Raw genomic sequence first — 23,034 nt, 5'->3', positions numbered from 1 at the left:
CAGGACTCTTATTACTTCTAATCTGACATAACATTCCTCATACTTTCCCTGTGTCAGGTGCCATTTGAATGGCCATAAGCGTTTTGGGACTCCACCTCAGAGGAATTTGAGTTGGGGATACATCTAGTTTGGGTTTAGTCAGATGTACTTTTCACAGTTCCCTGTCACTTCCATGCACATGAGATCCTTGCTAGCTGTTCTGATGCAGAGATGGCTCCCAGAGTGCTCTGACTGCCAGTGACACCCAGCTACCCAATGTCACACTGCTATGTGAGTGTGTCCTCAGGGTCTGGCTTGGGAATATGTGGGGAGTGGGGGAGAAACACTGGTTTCTCCCCCACTGGTAAGAAGCTACAGACTAGACTGTGGGAAATTCTTCCAAATATCACAGCACACAAATGAAAGAAATTTGATAGATGTGCTTCCAGATTTGGCCCAAATCTTAAGAATTCTCATGACATTAATGATCATGATTTGAGAAGCCAAAATAAACTGTTCTGAACTACCAATTAAAAAAATCAGCCATGCTAGAGGACACATTGGATTATCTTTCATTTTTTTCTATAGAAAATATTATAAAATTATTATCATGTGAAGAGTTGATAAATATATATAGCTAAGAATGTAGGAAAATATTACTGAAATGTATTGGAAGAGAGTTAATATCAATACATTATTTTTTCTAGATTTTCTGATATTTATGGGTATTTTTTAGCTTTAAACTATTTACAACTTGCAATTTCTCATTTTAAATAAATACATCCATAGTTACTATTTTTAATGTTAAATTTCTTTTCTTTTTTTAATTGAACTATAGTAGCTGTACAATATCCTATAAGTTATAAGTGTACAATATAGTGATTCACAATCTTTAAAGATTACCTCCATACTTATTTTTATATTTGTAATCTCATGTTCTTCTTTTTAAAGAGAACCTGAAAACTGTATAAGATTCAGTCCCACTGAATCTGGGCCATGTCGGCACCTAGACCAGGGGCCATAAAAGATGTTCACTAATACCATCTTGGAGCTGGTGCTGTCTCTCAGCATGCAGGAGCCATCCTCAGTGTAAATGACTTATCTGGGTTGTCTTTCTGGGAAGATAGAGAATCAGAGGATCCCAGAGCAAGATTAGACAAGATGAGCTATGAAAAAAGCAAAGAAGAAAGCTGCCTTACCTGGTGGCTGCCAAGGCAGAGGGGGGAACATTGCCTTGTGACCATGGGACACTTTCCGTCCTGAAGCTCCTTAAGATCTGGGATCACAGGATAATAATACTGCTAATAATAGCACCAACAACATAGCTCAGCCCACTTATGTAGTTATCGTTTCAGGCATGTTTTGAGCACTTTGTGTGTATTAACTCATTGGGCCCTTAACAACGCTGTAAATCTCCATGTCCCCTCCATTTGTAACCTGGGGAAGCAGACACAGAGAGGGGAGGGACCCGCCCCCGCCTCTGCCCCCGCCCCCACCCCCGCCCAGGGCACGCTGTCTCTGTGTGGTGGGGCTAGGGCTGCTTCCTTACCTACCTATTTGTATCAATCTAGCCACATGCAGCTGACTAAGCAGTTTTACAGAGAGCGTCTCACTTGCAATCCTAATAGTCCTGAAAAGTTGGCAGGACAGTTGCTGCTACTCTCATGTTATGGGTGATTAATTGAAATCTAAAACTGCAAAGTGACTCATTCATGATCAGGTAGCCAGTAAGCGGTGGTATTAGAACTGAAAGCAGACTCCTGTGCGCTTTTCATTATATCATGCTGTGGATTAATACATTTCAGCCAGAGTACTTTTCAGTTTCTATAACATCTTTATGTATAACGCTAACGTAATAACATGTACTACTTTATAAAAAGGTATTATTATCCTAATGCTACTATAGAGAAACGACTGAGTCAGAGAGATGGCACACGAGCTGCACTGAGCCCTAGCTTCTTACTCCAAATTCCCAGGCAGCACTCACTCCCTCACAAGTGGTGGTGCTTCCCGTCTGCTTGCCAAATCCTGAGCACAGCTCGGCCCTTCAGATGCTGGGGGAACAGAGGGTAGAACCAACGCCCCAGGACTTGGAAGTGCCTGGTGGGCCCAGGAAAATTTGAGAGGATGGATGTGGCTGGAGCATAGGGTGGATGGATGTCAAATTGAAAAACAATTAAGACCAGAGGGCGGAGGTTTTTTTTTTTTTTTTTTTTTTTTTTTTTTGTGGTACGCGGGCCTCTCACTGTTGTGGCCTCTCCCGTTGCGGAGCACAGGCTCCGGATGCGCAGGCCCAGCGGCCATGGCTCACGGGCCCAGCCGCTCCGCGGCATATGGGATCCTCCCAGACCGGGGCACGAACCCGTATCCCCTGCATCGGCAGGCGGACTCTCAACCACTGCGCCACCAGGGAGGCCCAAAGGGCGGAGGTTTTGACTAGCATGACGTGAGCATTATTTTGCAGAGAGTGAGTATCAGGCACACACAGAAATCTGTACTAAACAGTGGTAAATAAACTACAGAAATCAAAGTGTGTTCTTTAGCTGCAAACTACAGTCTAGGCTGTGACATTAAATGTTTATAAGGGAAGGAGGACAAACAACAAGAAAGCAACAACTTAAAAATATTAATGTAAGAATAGGTCAGTCTCTTAACAGAAAAATAGTATTTATCTACTGAGTCTTAGGATCACAGAACTATAAATAAAAGGGTAATACAATAACCATAATATTTAAAATGCCCCAGGGAATGCATGGGAACACTGCTCACTAAATATTTTCTGTTTAAAGTTGACCTAGAAGGTGACCCAGGTTGTAGCTTTGCCAGTGGCCATTGATAAGTGGGAGAATTCTCTTCGTCCCATAGTCCATTAGATTAATTTCCCTTAAACTCCTCAATGGGGGTGATGGTGATGATGATGATGGTGATGATGGATGATGATGGTGGTGATGGTGATGATAATGATGATGATGATGATGATGGTGATGGTGATCATGATGATGATGATGGTGGTGATGGTGATCATGATGATGATGGTGATGGTGATGATCATGATGCTGCTGATGATGGTGATGATGATGATGATGATGGTGATGATCATGATGCTGCTGATGATGGTGATGATGATGATGATGATGGTGGTGATGGTAATGATGATGCTGATGATGATGGTGGTGATGGTGATGATGATGATGGTGATGATGGTGGTGATGGTGATCATGATGGTGGTGATGGTGATGATGATGATGATGCTGCTGATGATGGTGATGGTGATGATGATGATGGTGGTGATGATGATGATGATGGTGATGATGATGTTGATGATGGTGATGGTGGCTTCTCTTGTTCATTGCTGGCTATGTTGTAGGTCATAGGCACTGCCCCTGATTCAAAACTACTCTTCAAGTTAAGTACCAGTCCCCCACTTTACAGATGAGGCAGTGAGGCCCAGTAACATAAGTGGTTTCCCAAGGGGTAATCCAGAGCTAAAGTCAGATTAAAAAGGACATAAACCTCAGAACGTTTTCCCTGCACTTTACCTCTCCCTTCCTTTGCCCAGAAACCAGTATTGGGATTCTATTTTCTACTCAGTCAAGGCTGAGCAATTGATTTACATATTTATGACATCTACACTTGAGCCTAACCTACATATCCATCCTAACATTTTCCCCTGTAACCTCTTATTTCAACTTTATTCTCTTACAAAGTTGTAAGCATTTCTCCTCAAACATCTTTTCTTCTTGTACCCCTAAGTGTCTGTCATTCAATAAGTTCTATTAACCCAGCTTTTTCCAAGTACTTTTCTCAACACGTACACAGCTCTCTCTTTCTCAAATATGCTTCTCTCCAGTTCTATCAAACCCCTATATGTCATTTAAGGTTTTGCTCTCATGTGTCAGGTGCATAGTAAATATGAATAAATAATCACTACTATCATTACTGCTATTTACATCATTATTATCGACCATCCAATAAATATTTTAGTGCCGACAACCTGTTCAAGCTCTGTGAGGTGTTAAGAGTACAATGACAAATAAGACATGACACTGGCCTCAAGGAACCATGGTGAGGTGTGTGTGTGTTGGTGGGGGTGGAAGCCAGTGTGGTGACACACACAGTACAGCGTGTTGGAGTGACTAATGGCACTGAGAAAGGATGGAGTCCATTTCACAGTTATCAGAGAAAGCTTTCCAGACGAGGTACCTCTGAGCCTAATAAACACATCAGAATTAGCCAAAAAACACAGCTTCATGTTAGGATTAGGGGTTTTTTGAGTCACTGGACTTTAAGTGCTAAAACTGGGACAGTCCCAGGCAAACCTGGAAAATATTTTTGAATGAATGAGTAAATCATGCTTAAGTCCGTGGGCAGCAGAATCCCACTCCCAGTGACCTCCCTCTGATATTCGCAAACCCATATCTGCTGAGTCTTTGCAGCTGTCCCTGCAGGGTCCCATCCAGTGATGCTCATTTGGGGTTTGCGTTGATGGCAGGGTTTTAATAACAAAAGATGGAGAAGAAGACGTAACAGTCACCAGAGGTGGGAGAGGACGGCTCTGGGAAATCTCTCTCTCCCTCCCAAGCCTGTGCGTTTCACTAAAATATGTATGACAACATTTCTCCTCGTATTATTGTATTACACCAACCTTAATTGCATAATTCAACATTTTCAAGGGTATTTGGAGGAAATTTAGATGGTTCATTGACTGGTATTTGAAGGAAGCCGAGGATTAAATTAAAAAACATGAGGAGAAATTAGTAGTAAAAGAGACTGATTGAAGGGCTGACGTGGCCCGACTCTGAGCTCATCATGCACGCCGTCTGGGGTCTTCGGGTCTCTCACCCTCCACGTAGCCCCTCGTCCCCAGCCTGGTCACCGGGGCCAGGAGGACGGTGCAGCCAGAGGCTGCTGTGGGCGTCTCTCGTCCACGCGCCCTGCTGTTGTTTGTGTTGTGATTTCTGACATGCGTTCTGCAGATGGCATGTTTCACCTGCTCCGTTGAATGCATGCGGCTCTCGGGCTGATTGCAATCAGGCTGATTGGGAGCAGCGGCGGCCAAGGCCTCCTGCTCCTCCTCCTGGCGTGGTGGTGAGGCTCCCGGTCCCCTGCTCTGCCCTACAGACTTTCCCGCCCGCCATGTTCCCCTTGAACTTCCTCCCACCCAGCAGAGGTTCCCCGCACTCCCAATGGCCCTTCTCCCAGGCTGAGATCAGGCCCGCGGCCTGGGCCTGGAGCCAGAAGGAACCAGCCAGGCAAGAGGCTGGGCAGGGGGACCAGCTGCCCCAGGGCGGCACCCCCAGAGCCCGTGGCAGACATTCCTGCCCCAAAGCCCTGTTCCCACCCTGGGAGCAGCCCTACTCCAGGCTCAGCAAAAGCCTCAGGTTCAAGTTTGTCTCCTAGCTGCATTCCCAGACCACCTGCACTTCAACAGAATGTCTCATTACCAACCCCCTTCCCCCCCAGATGCTGCATCCCACTTCGCTGGCGCCATGGCTTTGTCAACAAAAGAGATCCCCCGGAGGGTGGCAGAGGTGTTAGTTTATCAGAATGGATGACAAGATTTTGAAAAGTGATGGCGAGAGATCTGAATGGTCTTCCAATCCCAGCGAGAGGCAAACGTGAGATGTTTGGCTGAATCCAAAACTGAACTCCTTAGGGCTGAACACAAGTTAGCATCTGTGGAGGCAAATGTTCAGAATGAAACAGATGCCCCTTCCCCTGTCTGGACATTGGCTTGTCTGGCGTAGCCCCTGCAAGAGGCCTGGGGACGCAGGGGCATTCTGGGGTCATTTCCTGTTCTGGGATTTAGAATTCGTGGCTGAGAATAACCTAGGTGACGGTTTTCACACCCCCTCACACCAAAGAATGGTGCTTTCAAGGTCCTGCTGGCAGCCAGCCGGGGTACGGACTCAATCTGTGGAAGGGGCGGCCTCCTGGAGGCTCTGAAGCTGTGCTCCTGTCATGTCCCCGGCATCTCCGAGAACTCCTCCTTGCTGTGGCTCTAGGGCGCTTGAATTCACCTTGAAGGGGCCTTACCCGGGACAGCCGCCAAGTCCCTGCCTGCAGACAAAGCAGGGAGCAAACCCCAGCAGGCCAGGGCTGCATAGCCAAGATCAGGTGGTCAGGGGTGCTGCGGCCTGGGTCACACACACACCCTGTGCCCATCATCACTCACCTGGGGGGGCAGGGGGTAGGTGCAGAAGCTCCTGGAAGCTGCGTGCCAAGTGGGTAAAGATCAGCCAGTCCCTTTTCGCTGGGGGGCATCCTGACCCAGCATCTCCATCAGCTTATCTGGGAGCAGTTAGTTTGTTCCAGTTCAGTACTCCACTCAGTAAATCTGGTAGTGCCTGATGGGAATCCCAGATTGGTGTGTGGCTCCAGGCCCACTGGCCACCCCTCCTGAGGGCCCGCAGCACCACCAGCCCACAGGACCCCGCGAGTGAAAACCAGGTGGCGTGAACATCGTAAGCAGGGACCATAGGAGTCATGGCCGCGACTCTGAATGGGCACGGAGGGGCCTTGAGAGGCCTCACCCCGGAGCACAGGCGCCCACACATCCCAGCCCACAGTCACCCCCATGCCCCTACCTCTGGTCCCCCCTGGACAGAGATGGGATTTGCTATTACTGAATTCTCAGACTTTGGGCTTTGCCTCACAACAAGGCTGTTCAGGTTTGGGGAAAGAAACATGGCTCTAGGGGATGCTGTGCTCAGGGAGGAGGGTCACCATTTCCACCTCCCCCACCACTAGCCCCTGGTGAGTGGGACCCTATCTCCCACTCCCCATCTCCCGCCCCCCCATCTCCTGCCCGCCATCGCCCACCCCCATCCTTGCATTTGCTGCTGCCTGAGCCGTGTCTGCCATGCTCCAGTGCTCTGGATGGTGCAAAAGAGGGCAGAGGCGGCATTGACTGGACGTTAGGGATACAGGCTCTGCAGTCAGTCGGAGCGAAGCTCAAGTCCTGGCTCTACCTCACGCTGGTCTCATGACTTGAGACAGACCTGAGCCTCTGTTTCCACGTTCCCTGACACTGAGCGGACGCTCCCCGCCTTGTGGAGTGGTTGGGAGGTGTGTGCACTTGCCGCTCTGCAGGTTACTAAGTGCTGGTTAAGGGTTACTGAAATAACTGTATATTTTGTACTGTTGTTTTATTGATTCTGTTATTGTTATTTTTATTATGGTTATTACAAGGTTCTTCTGACTCCTGCCGACAGCTGTGACCTCTGCCCTGGGGCCAGGACCTTTCCCCTCCTTTTTCTCCAAAATCCATGGCAAGTAATTGCCCATTACTTCGGTCTTTCCCTGTTGTCTAGTCTCATTCAAAATGCTAATTCCCCCAGCCTGCCTTCCCTCCTTGGCATTTGCATATACATGAGTGGCTCCTTCCCAGGCTGGAGTGGGCTGCGCTGGGCCTGGAAGGGAGCTCCGCTGGGGAGGGCTGGCTGGGATGCCCCTGCCAGGCTGCCAGGAGGGGCCACTGCTCAGCTCTCCTCTGGTCTCCTTTTTCTCACGTGCCCTTTTCTGGAGGCACCTGCTCCTGCCACCGATGCTTCTAAGCAGCGTGGTCTTGCCAGCGTCCGGTCCAGACAGGAGATGTGACCTGTGCTCTCCTCAGTACAGGAGGCTGGTCCTGGCACTGCCATTCCAGGAGCGGCATCACGTGGCCGAGTGATCCCAGAACATTCCGTTCCAGCACTTGGAGGCCACTCAGAGCCCAGTGCAGCCACGCACTAAACACAATGATTATTGCAGCTCATGTAGCCTGGAAGGTGTACCCACTGAGCAGGTGTCCGTAATTTCATGGGAGAATCTCGGAGCACGGATTCAGTGATTTTACACATTCTTTCTAGAGTGATTGAGTGGTAGACAAAGAAAACATTCTTGGGGTCCATAGATGGGTTCAAATACAACCTTGTCACTTAACAGCTGTGTCATCTAGGTACTCAACTACACTGAGCCTCAGTGTCCTCACCTTTAGAATGGGTCCAGTGGTAACTGCCCCGTGGAGGTAAAGTGGTGTTGAAGCAGGTCCTGGTCTTGCCCACAGAGTGATCACCTGCATCTCCACTGACAGCCCCTGGGCCCGGCTGCTCCTGTCTCCAGCCGGCATCACTTCAACCACCCCTGGAGTCCTCCCACCCACACGTCCCTCTCGTTTCTTTCCAATCCCTCCTCCACACCATAGAGAATGTCCTTTTCAAAACACAAACTGGATCCTGTCATTCACTTGTTTTAAACTCTAAATCGGCCCCCCTTCTCTGGGGAAAAAAGGTCCAAAATCTCTAACTTGTCCTCTGGGCCCTTCCACTCTTGTTTCACACACTGGCCTATTGCAATTTTTAAAAATATGCCAAATTCCTTCTGCAACAGGGAAAAGTCTCCTGAGCCCCCAAAGCAGATTCAGTCCCTTTACTGAGCTCTGGGTCTGTCCCATGCTGTTACTGTGTGGTTGTGCGTCATCAGCTATCCACGTAGTTCCCGTGATTCGTTTATATTTTATTATTTTGTGACTCATTCGCCCTCTTTGAGAAACTGCATCCCTGCAGAGAACCCCCTGGGTGACGTGTGTTCCGGCATGGATCAGGGGTCAAAGAAGTGAGAGGAAGTGCTGCATGTCCCTGGAAGTCGGGGTGGGGTGGGATTCCCTGGGAGGACTTCGTGTGCCCCCTGCCCTGTCTCCCAGCAGGGGTGCCATCCTGGGGCTCCCAACTCAGCAGTGATGGCCCTGGGCTCCAGACCCCGCGGTCCTCCCTGCAGCGGCTCTCTCCCCTCATGACCACGGTGGATATTAGAGAAAACAAACCTCCCAAGACGTGAACTGGGTAGACCTGTCCTGAGAGGGCTCCACGCTTTCTTCTTCTTTCTCTGGCCAGGTTATGCATTTCACTGCCCCAGGGAGCACGTTGCCTCTTCTTTAAATCTTTACCCCCAAGGGGACCATTAGGAGCGAGGGTTACCTGTTGCACAAATATTTATTGAGTGCATATTCCCATGAAGTTCTGCTCCACATCCTCTAATTTATCTGTTTCTCATCCCTCACAACACGCCCATGCGGCAGACGTTATGTTTACCCTCACTTTACAGCTGAGACCCCCCGAGGCCCAGAGAGGTGAAGTCTTGGGCCTAGGACCCCCCCAGTGAGTAAGAGGTGCAGCTGGAAATAATGCAGAGTCTGACCGCAAGCCTGCTTAGAGCGCCTGTGCTGTCCAGCCAGACAGGCGGCATCCTGACCTCACGGGGTTTACACTCTGATGAGAGTAACAGACAACAAATAAGTCAATAAAGACAAGAAGCGAAGGCTGTTTGTCAGGGAGCAATGAGCACTGGGTGGGGGGGTGGTCTGGAGGAGGGAGGGGACACAGTGTGGCTTGGCAGGGGATGGGGTGGGCAGGGGGATGGTTGACCAGCACCTGTGTGAGGAGCTGGCTGCCCAGCTATCCCGAGGAAGAAGGTTCCAGGCGGAGGGCAGGGCGGGGGAGGGCTTGTCCTGCTTGGGAGTGAGAAGAGACATGGCAGGGGATGAGCCCAGAAGGGAGCTTAAGGGAAGGGGAGGGGAGGGGAGGCCACTGGAGGGTCCTTGAGAGAATGATGCTAAGATCTGACCTGCATGTTGAAGAGGCCATCCTGGCTGCTTTTGGGGAATGAACTCAGGAGGACCCGTGAGCAGGTTTTTGCCTGTCCAGGTAAGAGATAACGTGGAAGTTCAGTAGACTCAGACCGTGTTTTTGAGGCCCTCTTGTGACAGCATTTGCTATAGAACTGAAGGTGGGACAGTGGGTTCGAGAAAGCAGGATCAATGATGGTCACCAGGGTTTTGGCCTGAGCAGCTGGTTGGATGGGAAGCTCAAGGGAGGGGCAGGAGTGTGTGTGTAGCAGGTCGGCCTCAGTCGAGGGTTCTGCTGTGAACTGTGAGGTTGACGTTCTCTGTTAGACTTGAGTGGAGGTGCCATCAGTGGATCTGTGAGTTTGGAGTTCAAGGTGGGATGGAGGCTGGACACAGCAGCATTAGGACGGCCTTAAAGCGCCAGACAGGGTGAGAGCTCAGAGAGAGTGTAGACAGAGGGGGCCGTGGGGAGGAATGAAGCCCTGCAGTCCTTGGGGGGGTCACGAGGAAGAGGAGAAGCCAGCAAGTGACCTGCGGGGAGGAGATGCAGGCGTGTGCACCCAGCACAGCAAAGGGAGGGAGGGATGGTAAGAGGGGTGACAGCCCGTCGGGCAGGATGCTGCCGGGATCTCTGACGCTGGTCCCTTCGCTCCCAGTTCCCCCATTTATTTTTCTCCATCACTCACCCTCTGCACACAAGGCACCTGTTTGTTCAGGCTGAGGTCAGTCTTCCCATAGAACACAGCCTCATGGTCAGATGGGCAGGGAGTTTTGCCTCTCTGTCCATTTAGAGACGTATCCCTGGTGCTGGGGACAGGCCCAGCACGTCACCAACGTTGAACAAAGTACCCCACTGAGTGAATGTGTCATCTGAGGGAGAGACCGAGTAAGATAAGGACTGAGAAGTGGCCACTGGCTTTGACGGGTCAGAAGTCACTGTTTTTCGTGACGACCTGAATTCTGGCCAAGGGAAAATGAAGACTGAGGAAGTGCAGATGGGGGAGACAGAGAACTTCTTCGGGGGCTTCAGGGAGACCTTTGGCTGGTTGATGTTTCTTTGTTTTCATTGGGAGACATTGAAGCATGTTGGCCTGGCGTCTGCAGGCTGACGGGATTATCCAGGGCAGGGGAACCCCTGGAGGTGAGGAAACAAAGATGGATGAAGGCAGGAAGCGGCCTGGGGGGGAAGCAGAGGGGATGCATGTGGAAACCCGAGCGCAGAGCAGGGCTTGACTTGAGGTGGAAGTGGAAACAGGAGGACACATAAAGCAGACACATGGGGGTGGGTTTGCTGGGGCAGTGGGTGGGGGAAGATGGCTTACTTTCTTCTGATTGTGTCCAGCTCCTCGCTGGTGTGAGAAATGAGGTCTCCACCTGGGGAAGGAAGGAGGGTTGGAGAAAGTGGGAGCTGTAAGGTGGTCCCCTCCGGGGGAAAGGAAAGTGGATTCGTTGGGAAAGTGTACAGGGATCATCGGGCAGTTCAGGCCCACTCTCTGAGGTCATAGGCTTGAATTAGGCCAGGTGGCATGGCTTTCCTTCTTCTCTGACCCATTCACTTGCTCTGTTAGAGGCAAAGTTACCTGGAGTGGAGATGAACTCAGATGCCAGTGTCAGAAGGGCTGTTCCTGCCTCCAGAGCGGGCCATCCAGCAGGAAGGCCTGGGCCAGGGCCTTCAGAGGGAACCTGTGACCCGGCCCCGAGGTCCACCCCCGCCAGCACCAGCCGGCCCAGCGGCCCCCCAGGCCCCTCTTCCGCCCCGTCTGCTGTAGACCCGGCGCTCCTCCCTCCACAGCCGGGCCCAGCTGTGCCCAGCCAGCAGCTGCCCGCGCTGCCCCTTCCGCTGTCGCCACAGACCCACCCCACTTCTGACGTCAGAATGTGGGTCCAGAGGCACAAACGGACCTTCCCCTGCCGGGAGATGCCCTCAAATCAGGTGGGGCTGCAGCTACCCATCACTGCCCTGGTTTAATCCCTCGGAGTTTGACAAGGATAGATTTTTCAGGCGGAGGTTTGGGGCAAAAGAGCTTGAAGGGATTGAAAATAGCTGAGCAGCAGCATGACGCCCGCTCCCAGCTCCAGGTGGGATTTGGGGTTCACTTCACAGGGCGCTGGGGGTCTCTCTCACAGACGGCATTGCCTGAATCACATGTGATGCTTCTCTGCCTGTCTCTGGGCTGGACCGTGTCTCCCTAGAGTCGCAGCCTTCCACACTCACCCGGGTCTGTTGCACCTCCACATAGCTGTGGGCTGCCACACTCCCCGGATATGCGTCTCTGTACTGATCTGCAGGTTCAATATGCAACGCAGTTCCCTGCCATCGTGCATCCTGTCAGTCTGTCCACCCCTTTCTGCTGCTTCCGTCTGCACATGTGCCCGCATCCCACGCCATCCCGTGGCGGCCACGTCTCTTCCCCTGGCAGTTGGCACTCAAGCCTCAGAATCAACGTATGTGTGTTGAAATCAACCCACGTTGTCCTCAGCCATATCGTCCCCGGCTGGACAGCAGGCAGAGGGTGTCAGCACGAGTCAGGACACTGCTCTGCACCTACAGCAGGGGGGGTGGGGGGACAGGCATCCGATCTTAGAGCCACTAAGCTGTCTCCTCCTTCCTCTTCTCTCTCAACCTCACCTGCCCCATCTGAGAAGAAAGGGCCACGTGCCCTGTCAGACAGGAGTACTTTGAAGTTTAGATAACAAGATGTCACTGTATGTCTAGCTCAGCTTATGGCACATAGTCAGTCTTTTAAATGCTCTTGAAACTATGGTGTATGGTCTAAATCTCAAACGTGTAATACGACAACCATTTATAGAGTAATTATTCTCACCACGTTAAAGACTTTATATGCTTTGTTGTGTTTAATTTTTTTTTTTTTTTCTTTTGCGGTACGTGGGCCTCTCACTGTTGTGGCCTCTCCCATTGCGGAGCACAGGCTCCGGACACGCAGGCTCAGCGGCCATGGCTCACGGGCCCAGCCACTCCGCGGCATGTGGGATCTTCCTGGACCGGAGCACGAACCCGTGTCCCCTGCATTGGCAGGCGGACTCAACCACCACGCCACCAGGGAAGCCCTGTTGTGTTTAATTTTTTACAAAACCCGATGACCTGGATTATCAGTGTGGTCCCAGAAACAATAGCGTTGATATTACCTGGGAATTTTTAAAATGCAGACAGGGAATGAGGAGACTTCAGTTTAACGAGCTGTGTGATCTTGTGCCTGTTGCTTCACCTCTCTGGGCTTCTGTTGCTTCATTGATAAAGTGAAGTGATTGAACCCGACACTATAACAATGCCCCTTGGTGGTCATCCTTTTGTTTTGCAGATGACTGTGTTTTGACAGTCTGTGGGCCCGAGAAGTTTGTCGTCGGTGTTTCTGTTCGATGTCACTTACTGCTCTGGCAATGGTGTGGGGAGTGGCAAAGCGGATGTGAGAGGCTGTAAGAGAGCAGTCGGGTTCTGAAATCCAAACCTGGCTTCCCCTAAAACCACTCCCTTTCGAGCACAGACAAATCAGAGGGCCCTGTGTCAGTTACCTTTTGTGATTATTCTGGAGCCTGTTTGTTGGACCAGAGGCCCTTTCATACATCTTTCCTAGGACTTTTCTCAAGGGGTTTATGGACCAAGGACATCTGGTGCCTGAGGCTTTATGTCTGTTGGTATGATCATTCCAAAGGGGGGAAGGACCTATAACACTCCAAGTGCTGGTGCCCAAATATCTTTAATTCCTTCCGAAGGGTCGGAATTATTTCTCCATTGGGAGTGCTAATGGGATTCTAATACCCTGGCAAATGGGATTTTTTACAACTGCCATTCTGCAGTTACTGAGATGGCGTGTCGCTGGGACGGCCCTATAAATCCTGCCAGTCACTCTGAGGAGGAGGAGCGGGGAGAGGGACCACAGGGAGGGCTGGCTCACTCTGGGGCGCTGACCACGTGTGGGGCAGGGCCCGCTGGGGGCGCCGCTCTGGATCCAGTCCTCAGGATGAGTCACTAACTGCCCTGGAGAGCCCAGCTAAGCTGTGACAATATGGCAGCGTCCACAGCCCCAGGGCCTCAAAGAAACAGAAATTGATGGAAAGGAGGAGGAGGACGGCAAGAAATCCACTTTACTCTTTGCCTCGGTCCCTTTACATTTGCTTCTCTAAGGCCTCTGTTTTGAGGGCTTCTGGACGGAAGACTTAAGGTTATTTTCCACAGGCAGGTACCCCTGTGCTTTCGAGCTCAGTGGGGCAGGACCCCAAGAACATGGTGGGTATGGTGGAGACGGAACAACAATGGCCCCATCTTGACGTTGGGTTCAAACAGGTGCCTCAGGGTAAAATCATGGTGAAAACCAGGTAGATAGACACTTCACAGTCAGGCTAATTACCCTATAAACACAGGCTCCTTGTGAAGCTGGGTCCCCATGTCAGCACACCATCTACTGAGAGCCTTCATTAGATCCCTGCCACGGAGGAGAAAGAGCGCCGAGCAGATTATGTTCTTCCCATTGTAGAGATGAACAATGAAACTCGACACCTGAAATAAGTTGTTCCAGGACACACCAGTGTTCAGTTGCTGAGATTGGACTCAACCCCAGATTTTGTGATTCGAACCCAACCTTCCCCGCGCCTGGCCACGGTGCTTTCTCCAGGAAGATGGAGGCAGAAGCCTCCTCCTTGAGGTCAGGCTGTCTCAGAAAGTAAGCATCAGTAAGGAAGGTGTCGTAAGTTGGGGCGCTGGGTTGCTTATGAGTGGGGAGGGGGATGTCTAAGGACCACCTGACCTTGGTGCCGCCGTCCACGGGCACCTCCTGAGGGTCCCATTCTGAGCTCCCCTTCACGCCGTCTGTGCGGCGCACCTGCAGTTCCCTCTGGTCTGGGGCTCCTTTTCTGAGCTTTGCTTGCCTTCCGCCTTCCCCGCCCCCCCACACCCCGACACAGACAGGTAACTCGGCAGCTTCACATGGTGTCGTGAGCCTGCTTTGTCCAGACCAAAATGTCAGCTTCCCCGGGGCCAGGCTGCAGCAAGCCTTTACTGAGTAAATACTATTTGCATAACTGGACCCTATGGAAGAGATGAAGAGATATAAAACCCGGCTCGAGTTTTCAAGGAACTTACAAATGTCCTGGATCGATAGGCTATATCCATCCATACGTGAAAGATCACAGCAATTTGTTGCCATTGTTTAGCTTCTTCATAGTCTGCAACACGTTTTTTTTTGGTATTAGTTTCTGCTTTATAACAAAGTGAATCAGTCATACATATACATCTGTTCCCACATCCCTTCCCCCTTGTGCAACACGTTTATGACAGCGTCTCATCCCAGCCTCCTGTTAGGGAGAGGACATTAGGATTTTAATTCCTTCTTTAAAGATAAGGAAAACAGGTAGACTGAGGCTGGTCCAAATTTATGACGTTAGAAAGCTCTTTAACTACAGTTCCATCTTAGGCCTGTCGTTTCAAGTAGATGGGCTGGCAAATAAGATGCTGCCAGTTTGCAGGATATAGATGCACATGGCACAGTCATCAGCGGAAGAACGAAATCATCAAGCAAGAAGGAACTGCCTGCACCAGGGCAGGGATGTGTAGGGGGAGACTGTGTTTTCCATTTCTCTGGCTCGATGAGTGAGCACAGCAGAGTCTGTGGAGAGCAGGGCTGTGGGTCCCCTGGGCTGCGGCCACATGGCCGTCATGTCACAGGGACCAGAACTCACAAGTTGCAGGAAGCAACCCAGGATCTCCCACCGAGGGGGACAACTGTGCAGTTCCAGTTCTGGGGTGGGCTCTGTCCCTCAGCACAAGCATCAGGCTCCCCTCCTCCCTGTCTGGTAGGCCAGCACCACAGACCTGCCACCCTCCACCCGGCTCCATGGTCCTGCAGCTGCAGCCCAGAGAGACAGAGCCGGCCAAGGTGGCCTCTTCCTGGTGGAGGCACCCGGCCCTGCATAGCCCCTCTGTCTGTGTCACTCCCTGGTCTAGATGGAAACGGATGGACCTGCGGTGCATTCTCCCCTCCTGGTTCCTAGCTACCCAAAGAATGCGGTTTGGAGCCAGACAGTCCTCGGTTCAAATATAGCTCCAACTCTCAATAGCTGTACGATTGTGTTCAATTTACTAGCTTCCTCTGAGTAATAACTTTAGCCTCAATTTTTTCCAATCTGAATAACAATTCCTACCTGCCATATAACCATTGTTATCATTGGGTTCTTATTGTATTTATTTTATTATCACTAGACCTTTCTGGAAGGCCCAGGGGCTTGTGGAACTGGAGGATCTGATGCTTAGCCAGGGGGCTGGCACAGAGCTCTGCCTTCTGCTCAACCTGGCTGGGCAGGGTCTGCCATGCCTGCTCGGCTGTGAGAAGAGCTTGCTGCAACAAAGCCTGCGTCCCGATTCCCTGGAGTGAGCCAGGAGCCATCTAGGTGGAAGGAAACTGGCATGCCGCGTCCTAACCTAGGTTCTGCCCCCAACTTTCAGTGCGGTTTGGGGAAGTCGTTTAATGTTTCAGAAACTCTAGTTTTTCAGGTTGAAAACCATTTTGAAGAGAATATGACCCCTCTAGGCTATTGGGAGGATGGAGGGAGGGAACCCCCACACTTCATAAGCCGTACAGCCCTGTGCTCCAGGCCAGGCGGTCTCTAAGTGATGCTTTGAGGAGCTCCCCACCCATCCCTCTGATGCCCACACACGTAGATGCATCTGAGCAGGGAGGCCAGGTGGTTGGTGGACACAGGTTCCCGAGACCAGCAGCAGAGGTTCGAAAGGAACCACACCAGCCCCTCAGGGCCAGAGCCAAGTGGATGAGCCCGGCAGGTGAGGCTGGGACGACAGCCAGTGGGAAGAGCACAGCAGTCCCAGGCCCTAATTGAATCAAAGTGAGATGGAGGCGGCTTGGCTGCAGCAGGCCTTGGTCTGTCTCTGGCCAGGGCACTCGTGATAGTCATGCTATTTCCCTACAATCTCTAACCCCCCACCTCATTTCCCTCCCGTCTTAAGGATGATTTGAATACAGCAATGTCGGTGCCAGGCTTCAATCTGAAGCCTAAGACCTCATGTCAGCTTGACTTCAGGCCTGCACTTGAGAAACAAACAACCAAACCAAACCAAACCAAAACAAAGATCCCGAGGTTATACATATTACATGACTGCATCCAATCTCTGCTGAGGATTGATTTTTCTCCATCCCCAATTGCAAGAAGCCAGGAGGATGGGATTACTGTCTTGGGCAATCACGAGCTGAGGCACCTAGCAGCTGAGGGCTCCACCTCCTCTTTCTACACCCTTGTAAACAGGCAACATGTAGCTCCATCCTACCGCCAGAATCCCCAGCTCGTATGGCACGAGGCACTTACTCAATCCCATTATAACTGGAAGCACTTTGCAAAGCCAGTCTCCATGTCATAGGGTGACCTCTCAGAGCAGGAGTGCAGGAGAACCTGACCCACCCCTAGGGCCAAAGGCAGGCGGCCCAGACCTGGGGCCCTGGGTTTCCAGCCACAGGGAAGCCAGACCCACCTACCATCCACACGGATTCCAGGGACATGGGAAGGGGGAAAGAAGAGAGCCAGGGGCCAGAGAGGTACTACCCGCTGAAGTGCAGAGACCTGCCAGTCCCTGGCCTCCTGGGCCCCAGCCCGTCTCACCTGGAGCCCTGAGCCACCTGCAGCCTTGCCCCCTCCCTGAAGACTCTGGCTCTGGAGAGCCGGGTAACAGGGCCCGGCTGTGCTTCCTTCCTTCTCCTTGGGGTGAGTTCCAGCTAGACCTGTCCCGGCTCTTCCTGAAGCCAGCCCAGAGCCCCTAAGCTAATGACCGCAGAGGCTGGGACTCACAGGGTGGGCATGAGCTCACGACCAGGCCCAGTGGCGCTGCCCGGCTGCAGGTGATCTGCTTTGTTGTGTGCCCTCTCCCGTTTCCTTAGCCACCAACCAGACGGGGATTCACCACTGGGTGGAAGGAGATGGTCGCTTGTGTAGTCCCTGATGGGACAGCCCCACCCCGTCTGCTCACTCCCTGTGCTGGCCCACGTGTGTCTTCTGGAAAGTTTCCCCTTCCTTAGTCTTGTTCAGTTGGCACTACTGAGGTTGGGGCCTGGTTCTGTATGTGCCCTAGAGGCCGGTCCTGGTGTCCTGACTTGTCGCCTCCGGCCCTTTCCTCCAGCTGCGCTCAGTTCCGTGTTCTGTTCCGTGGTCACAGCATTTCTGCCCACGATGCTGCATCCCCTTCACTTCCTCCAGGAAGGCTCCAACGGCCCTCATCAGGACATCACACAACAGGCGTCGCACTCTGCGCGACATTAATGCCGAAGCGGGATCCGGTCCACCGCTGAGGGTGTGAACCCAAACCTCTTTGCTAGAAAGAAGCAGCCTGACCGGTCAGTGCTGTCCCCAGGGAGCGCCCCCCTTCCCAGCGTGTTGGCGGGATGCTGTGCTGAGGCCACAGGGAAGGATTACGGCCTCTGCACCCAGCCTCTGGGGTTTGCATGGTGATAGACAGCGGGGTGAGTGGCGGGGAGCAAGCCCGCTGGACCAGAAACACTGAACCGTCACCCAGAAGGACCGTGGAACACAAGTCAGGGGTTTGCTCGTCTGTCAGCTGTGACGTGAGGGGCAGTGGCAGGCGTCTCAGGATCGTGGGAGATGGGATTAAGGGATACGAGCAGTTTCCTTCCTTGAATCCTCCTCCCACTGTCAGAGGGGGTGTTGGTAGAATGAAAGAACCAATATGAAAGTGCTTTGAACTTTTTTTAGGCTCAAAGGAACTTTAAGGATCTAAAGTATTATGATTATCTTTTAACCGTATGATAATATTGATTCTATGGAGTATGGTGGGCTCTGCGGCTGGCTAGCTGGAAGCTGAATGTCTTTATAAGTCTTGTTGTGTAAAGGTCCTTGGCAACTGAGATTCAGAGGAAGATTTATAAAGGTGGTGGAGGGCCAGAGGTGAAGTTTTATCTCAATCGTGTGCTGGGAAGTGGCTTTCTGCCAACTCACAGGAGGAAGAGAATCAAATGTACCCCCTTCCCTGCAGCACCATCACCTCCTGATAGACACCATGACTCTGTGCCATTTTCACCATGGATCCTCCCTCAGGCATGTGGGCTCCCAAGCCATCACCAGGCACCACCAGGAAAAATAGTTATAAATGATAATAATAATAATAATAAAATAGTGATAAGTCAGCTGACACTCTCACTAAGAAGAGTGTCAGAAGTGTCAGAAGAGAAAGCAGAAGAAACTCACCCCTAACATAAACACTTTGATTTAATTTCCTAAAGTAGGATCCTGCGGCAGCTGATAAAGTAGAAAGATCACACATCTCAGAGTCGGAGCAAATGGGGTGGGAATCCAGCCCTGATGTGTGCTAGTCGTGGAGTCTTAGGTTCTTTAAGTGTAGATAATATTAATATCGACCTCATCGTGTTGTTTTAAAATTCAAATGGGAAGGAGCATGTAAAGCATTCAGCTGACTGTCTGGCACATGATAACTCTCAAGTACTGTTAGCTATTATTAACGTTGGTACTATTGCCAGGCTTTGTAAAGTCTCAGAGTCACCTCTAGATGTTTTTCAAATGCAGATGTAGGGGCTCATCCCCCCAGACTAATGAGGCAGAATCTCCTTCTCACCAAAGATCAGAATCACTGGCCTGACTCACCGTTTTGTGAGGATTAACTCAGATGATGTAGGTCAAGTGGCCAGCACACAGTGGAGCCTCAGTATTTGTTTGGGCAGGAACAGGGCTCTCCGCTCATGGATGTGGTGCTTTGCCTTCCTGCGAACATTGCTCATCTGCTGAACAATCTGGTGCCTTGCATCCTTGGCCACTAACACAGCCCTTAAATGTTGGGATAATGAAGGTACCACCGAAGACCTGGGTAGACTCACCTATCTAGAGAGCAGGTAACAGATGAGGTATGAGTTCTCCATGAGTTCAAAGTGAGAATCGTGAAGACCATTTTCTGCTGGTGTCAGGCACATTATTTTAGGAATGTGCAATTCTGGCCTTGGAAGCCAAGCCTGGTTCAAAATAATAATTCACAGTTAATGAACTTACAGGGTCATGGCCCTAGAATCAGAGCTTTCCTCTTGTTCATTTGGCCAGTTTGCTTGGATCAGGTGCTTAAGCACAGAAATGAGAAACATTTCAGAAAGATTGCACATATAAAGCTTCCTCTGAATGTCCAGGCTAATTTAGGCCATTTTTGTTTACTTATACTATGTACTGCCATGGTAGAGATGATCAAATTAATATTTTCTACCTAGTTTCCAGGTGGGGAAATAGTCATAAAGAGAAGACTCATATGGAATTTGGGTTTAGAAAATATGGACAATTTCCTAAACTTTGTAGCATTTCCAATGAGTTAAGTAGAACCTATTTGTCCCATTGATAACAATATGTATTGGTTTGTTTGTTTGTTTAATAAGCACATTAGATATAGAGAAAGCACCGCTTGATTGAATAGATTTCCTTTAATCAGTGTTCTATTCCTAGAGTGTGCTTGTAATTTCCCAGAGTGCTTTTACATATATTATCTGATTTGATCTACACCATGGTTTTATGTAGCAGGAAGCAGGCATTATTTCATTTCATATAACAGATGGAGAAATCGAGGCTTGAGCTCCTTAAGCAATTAGGCCAGGGGATGTGATGGCCTTGCCAGAGCTGGGACCCCATGCTTCTGAGTCTCCAAGCTGTGCCCTTTCCACAGGATGACACTGCCCTCTTGAAAAGTCACACCCTGCCTTACGAGAAAATATGTGTTGTATTAACTTGGCTTTGGGGGATGGAGACCTTGAAAACTACCGTAGAAGAATTTCTTGTGTCGCTGCCCAGGGAGGTCATCTCTGCTTGTCTCTCTCTATCTCTTCCTCTTCTATAATGTAAAAAGGATTTTTTTTTTTACCTCCTCTTGGGCCCTTTAAAGTAATTTCCACAGAAGTAGATATAAAGTCACTGCAGATTGCATTTCAGGGTTGGTTGCTGGAGCAGGAAAGGTGACCATGGCAGAGCAGGTGGCCATCTATCTTATATGGTGGTGCAGACTCAGGAGAAGGGTCACCCTTGGAGGCAGCTCTATGCCTGCCTAGGGGGGATATGCAGGCGGACTGAAGAGTCTTCCCAGTGTCGGCAGAGACTCGAACGTTGAGGGTAGTGATCAGAAAGTCTGTCGTCTCATTGCTTACACTGTGGCCAAGGTCTGAACTGCTGACTGGGTCTCATCTACAGAAATCCTAACCATGCCCTTCAAGGGACTTGATTGTGACTGCACCGAGAATCTTTGTGTAAGATTCTGCACAATGTGTAGAAAAACCAGAATCTGGCTGCCCGAGTCACATGCCAAACAAAGCCTCCAGGGTCGTGGTACCGGGGCAACCCTTCCCTTTCAGGGTCAACTCCACCCTTCCTCTGCGGCCCAGCCTGAATATTAGCACTGGGTGCATCCCAAACGCTTAATCATAAGAGTCATTAGTAAGAGGCAAAAATAACATGCAGGATGGCAAACGGTGGTGCTGGGTGATCTGACTGAGTTCTTCATTCTGCTTACATGTTAAATCCAATGTCTCACACATGCCCTTTCTATATCCTTCCTAACTGGTTGCACAAGCATCACTTATTTTTTTTTAGCTGAGTGGAGTGGTACCCAGTCTCTTTGGTCTAACTCTTCTTTGTTTCTGCCTCAGGCAGAAGGGCCTTCAACTCCTCGGCAGGTCCCTGGAGAGACTTTACAAGACCCCTGCACCTGTATTCACTGGCTTAGACCTGCCTAGGTCTAATGAGCCTATTTTCTAGCAAAAATCTCCACTCATTTAACTTCTCTTACCAACTTTCTCATTCTCCACCCTCCCTCTAGCCCCAGCCCCTGCTGCTACCCGAGGTCACGTGGCCCATCTGTACCACTCAGTATTCTGGATATCAGTTCAGCCATTCGAATTAGCACTAACACAAACATCCTCATTTACATGGAATGCACAGAAGGTGACATTCTGTCTGTAACAATAGGTTATAATTATCATGTCTCTCATTTGTATTCCATTTTACAGCTTCTTGAATTGTTTTCACATGCATCACCCCATTTGGTTCTGCTTACAAGGCTGGGATGTAGGCAATTATTAATGCATTCCTTCACTCACCAAATATCGATCGAGGGGCTGGGGAAGCCGAGGTGATTAAGACAGGCATGGTTCTGCCCTGGTGCAGCTTACATTCTGGATATGATAGATGCTACCTTCTGCATTTTACAGCTGAGTAAATGAGGCCCAGAGACGTTAGAATCTAGTCACTCACATAGTAAGTGCAAGAGTGAGGGCTAGAACAGAGATTTGTGGAATTTACTCCTGGGTTGCCTCTCCTTCACCTGGCTGTTTCTCTGAGGATACAGGAAGTCCTCACCACACACAGAGGCTGTGTTTCAGAAGCTGAGTACTTGGAATTCAGGATGCATTCTCCCATAGAGATTATGTTATGAATGGTTACTATGTTACAAGGCCATTCCACAAAAGCCCAGTTAACCCATTTAACCCATAATGTAGCTGAAGCGTGCTCTTAATAGGACAATCCCTTCCACTGCCACACCATTGAGGATGACTTCCTCTGGGCTCATTCAAAACTGGTGCTGGGTGAATACAATCAATTTTTGGCCTTTGGATTGCCTTCCTTACTCACTATAGGCAGGGCATCCTCTCAGTGTAACAGGCCTACCTACTTTCCCCCGTTTGTTTATTTTCCTTATATTTTCTGTTCTCTCTAATTTTGTATGTGTTGCAAGGAGCTCATACATACAAGCACCAAGCTTGGTTTGTGTGGATTGTATGCTATTAAATGAGGAAGTGGTTGTCTGGCTTAAGGACAAATGTATGTCTGTTTCCATAGATACCTGATCACAATAACTAATTGGACCAACATGTTTCCCAAAGTCGATTCCAGGGGGCAATTCAGATGTGACATATTCCAAACATCCTATATTGCAAGTGTATTTTTCTTTTTATTTCTCTTTAGTAGCATCCATAAATAACCTCTGAGGCCTTTAATAGAGACTAAATGAATAGAGATCAGGAGTTTTGCCACTTGATGCATTGAAGCAACATTAGGGAAACATCATGTCTCACCCACATGTCTGAACAATAATCCATTGAACTGCTTCCAGGGTTGCTTCATGAGGAAAAGCCTGAACTTCAAAACTGAGACCCAAGGGATGTACCTTTCCTTCCCTTCTTCTGCCCCCGTCTCCCATCTGGGGCTTCATTAGGACCTGAAACCTGCATGGAGGTGGTTATGACCAACCCAACTCTTCTTTACCTGTAGGGCTCAGCATCTTCTGTCTTGTTTCTGCATTAGTGCCTGGGAGGTGGTGGTTAGAGGCTGCAACCTCTGTCCTGTTCCACAGGGGCATTATGGAATCACCAGAGTATAAAACATCCTAGGGCTTCCCTGGTGGCGCAGTGGTTGAGAGTCCACCTGCCGATGCAGGGGAC

This window comes from Mesoplodon bidens (assembly GCF_964165515.1).
Source record: "Mesoplodon bidens genome assembly, chromosome: 7".
NCBI lineage: Eukaryota > Metazoa > Chordata > Mammalia > Artiodactyla > Ziphiidae > Mesoplodon > Mesoplodon bidens.
Note: the sequence above shows the minus strand (reverse complement) of the source record.